We start from the raw sequence: 4,271 nt of genomic DNA on the forward strand, positions 1-4,271 counted from the left end.
CCTGAAAGGAGATTGAGATTAGATAATCACTACATTGGTCATACAATGTAAATTTAGAGGAAGAGTGGGATTTTTTTAGGGGGGAAAGGTGACTTGAACTCATCAAATCAAACTTAGAAAGAATGCACAGAATCAGATCCTGTTGTAAAAGAACCAGGTGCTATTCTTTAATAAAGAAGAGGGAGAGACTTTGGTTTTAATATACATTCTTTATTTCTAGAGAAGCCACATGTGAAAATTAGACAATGAATAAGGAAGCTTATAGAAGAATTGATACACTTAAATTGTGGTGTTGGAGAAGAATATTGCAGGTATCATCAGAAAAACAAAAGCCTATCAGAAAAACAAAAGGTCTGTGTTGGAAGAAATATAGCTGGAGTTCTCCTTAGAAGCCAGGATGGTGAGACTTCATCTCTCACACTTTGGACATGTTATCAAGACACAGTAATCCCTAGAAAAGAACATCGTGCTTGGTAAAATGGAGGACCAGCAAAAAAGAGAAAGACCCTAATAAAATGAAGATGGATTGGCACAGTGGCAGCAGCAATGGGCTTCAGCTTACCAATTGTGAGGATGGTGCAAGACCAATCAATGTTTTAGTCTGTTGTTCATAGAGTCACTTGGAATTGGAACCAACTCTACAGCACATCACAATAGCATATATTAGCTATATTCCCCTATTTACTTTGTGGTCATCTGGAAGAAATTTGTATTAAAAGACTCACTGTCTTAGATCAAATGATTATACCTCTGAATTTCTCCATCTAATTAAGTCACAACTTTATATTTGCCAAAAGGCATGTAAGTACAAGAAATATGGAGGAAATGAAAGAGCAACAATATTTTCCCCGAGTTGCTTACTCTGAAGTTGGACCCAGAAGAAGTATATTAATGCATAATCAATGGTACCTACGAGACCTGTAAATATTAAAACATTTCTACAGATATTTTCCGTAACTATTAATCAGAAATTGATATCTGAGACCACTGCCCTGATTTTCCAATAAGATCTGGAAGTCCTGCCATGTCAATCTGTCATCTCAGTATAGACCCACAAAAGGCATTACTTTTTCCTTGACCATTCCTAGTGAATAGAAAAGAAGCTCTGTCCCTACACTAGAATTTGGCAAATATGTGGGTGGGGAACTGTCAGCCATAGATGGGCCTTATATTGTAAGCAAAGATATCAAAAAGATGAATTTAGGAGTCTAAGAAAATGAAAGGCTGCAGGAGAGATAGATGTGTGATTAGTGCATGGATTAAAACAAGAACTTGCGAGTTCTCAAATGCAGAACAAGTACTCTGGTCAATAGTATCAAACAAATCTAGAATCCTACAGTTACCTTAGCTCCTAAAAAGTCCCTACATTTATAAGGGAATAGATAGTAAATCTATCACATTTTCTGACAATGGGTAATTGTCAGGATTCTGAATTTAAGTAAATATTTCATGCTCTAAATTGAGCCACAGATGTCAACCTATCTGATACACAGTCCCTTCTGGTTCTGTTTTCACAACTGACCAGTGAAACTAATTGATGGGTTTTTAGGGGCATAGGTCTGTCTAACTCTGGATGAGTGCCAAACCTCTGGCCTTACCCCAGGGAGCTAAGTAAATTGCTGGCGAAAGTACATTTTCTATATGCTTTTATTTTATTTCATTTTTCGTAGTGTGTACCACAACCAAACAGTTTACTTTGATTTGTGTGTGTGTGTGTGTGTGTGTGTGTGTGTGTGTATACTGGTTTTGTGCTATAGAATAAGCACTGGACTACTAACCACAAGGTTGTCAGTTCAAACCCACCAGCCCCTCCAGACCCTATACAGGGTCATTATGAGTCAAAACCAATTTGAAACACTGAACAATTCCAACATATATATATACATACAGACACATATAATTATTTACATAAGTGTTTGTACGTTTATTTAAGGAACTCTGGTAGCATAGTGGTAACAAGATGGGCTGCTAACCTCAGGGTCAGCAGTTCGAAACTACCACCCATTCCATGGGAGAAAGATGAGACGTTCTGCTCCCATAAAGATGTACAGCCTTGGAAACCCTATACAGGGTCACTATGAGTCAGAACTGACTCCACCACCACCTTGTACGTTTATTAGCTTATATAGTGAACAGGATTTATTTTTTTTCTTAAATGAAAACTTAAAATGCACTTTCATTTCAAATAAGTGCTTGATTGTTAACTGTAAGATCAGTGGTTCAAACCCACCAGTCAATCCTCAAAGAACCTATACAGGGTTGCTGAGTGGGAACCAACTCAATGGTACTTAACAGCCACAATATAAACACTATGCTGTTGTTTGTTGTTAAGTGCTATCGAATTGGTTCAACTCATGTCAATCTTGTATAGGATTCCTGAGGAATGGTTGGTGAGTTTGAACCACTGACCTTGCAGTTCAAACTGACCTTGTGTTCCAGTGCTCATATTATTAGAACAAAAAATCAGAACACACAGTGTAACATACATTTACATATAAATTTAGTTTCTGATATATAAAATTACATTCATACACAAGAATATTTGAAGCCAGAACTATAGAATCCTCACTGGATTATCATGGTATTTGTAGTTTTAAAAGGGTCACATGAGAAACTGGAAATGTCTTATTTATCTAACTTGTAGGTCCCAGCAGCTAAGACGCCTGGGGTCTTAAAAGCTAAGGTTTGAAGAACATAATTAACTCCATAAATTGAATGGAGTGTCAGGAGACGTTGAGGGAAATACAGAGCTATTTTGAAACTGAGAATCAGTACTTATCTTTTATAATTGTATCTAGGGAAGTGAAAATATTAGAACCAGACCTTGTATAATCTATCTGTCTTGATGCTGTAAACAACATCTACAGATTCAAGTGGCTGATTGTATTCTTTTTCATACCAGTAACTTTTCCATACAAGTCTCAAGAGTTAGTAATTGAATCTGAGAAAAGTCCTTCTTTTGAGGTTGCTATCTATTTAAAGCCACAGGGAATTAACTTATTTAACAGAGGCTGTGGGTTCTAAACAAAGATATATACAAGGGAATATTGGCAAACAAAACTAAGTGCATTAATTTATTTGTCAATAAAGCAGTACCAAGATGCTAAGAATTCACTACAGGATGCATCTTTACAGAAATAGAAACTTATCTGGAGGTTCAGCATGCTGATGAACACTTTTATTTATATGAAAAGTATTTGTTCTTTGAAAACATTGTATTCCTGAAGAGCACTTGCATACCTGCCAGTCTTTTATTGTCTCCTTTACATTAGTTTTCTTTTAGTTAATTTCATTTAAGACAATAAATATATAATAAATACCTCACCTTTTTAATGACATTTCATCTATTTGTATTTTAGTGAAATATGGTTTATATTAGTCCTGTATTTATTACATGTATTCATTGCAATAACACTATTTGGTGCTTACAAAAGTTAAGCAGCGATGAAGATAAATTATGATTGAACTTCAAATCAAGGGAAGGAGGAAAACACAATGAGTATAGATTACACTAAAAAATAAAGTCAGGCCTCAACCTGCAATATTGAAGGATTCTATGGGTAAAGGAACTGTGGTAGTGTAGTGGTTATAATTTGGGCTGCTAATCTCATGGTCAGCAACTTGAAACTACCAGCTGTTCCATGGGAGAAAGATGAGTCTTTCTGCTCCCGTAAAGATTTGCAGCCTCGGAAACTCTGTGCAGCATCACTATGAGTCGTAACCGACTCCATGGTACTTAACAACAACAGCAATGTGTAAGATAAACATGTTGTAAGTACCATCGAGTCAGTTTCAACCCATAGCAATCCTGTATAGGGTTTCCAAGGAGTGGCTGGTGAGTTTGAACCACTTATTTTGTGGATCAAACTGACTTTGCAGTTCAGCGCATTAACCCCAGCCTTTGATTGAATTAATCAAGGTACTGGGAAGTGATGAAATAGCAATTGAAATCTTTCAACAAACTGATGAAGCACTGGAGGTACTCACTCACATATGCCAAGAAATTTTGAAGACAACTAACTACTTGACCAACTGACTAGAAGAGCCCATTCCAAAGAGAGGAACCCAACGGAATGCAGAAATCAGACAATATCATTGATATCTGATGTAAGTAAAGTTTTACTGAAGATAATAGAAAAAACACTGCAGCCATACACTGACAGAGGAATTCCAGAGGTTCGAACTGGATTCAGAAGAGGACAAGTAACAAGGGATATCTCTGCTGACATCAGATGAATTTTGGCTGAAAATGGAGACTACCAAAAGATGTT

This window comes from Chrysochloris asiatica, unplaced genomic scaffold (assembly GCF_000296735.1).
Source record: "Chrysochloris asiatica unplaced genomic scaffold, ChrAsi1.0 scaffold00147, whole genome shotgun sequence".
In the NCBI taxonomy this organism is placed as follows: Eukaryota; Metazoa; Chordata; class Mammalia; order Afrosoricida; family Chrysochloridae; genus Chrysochloris; species Chrysochloris asiatica.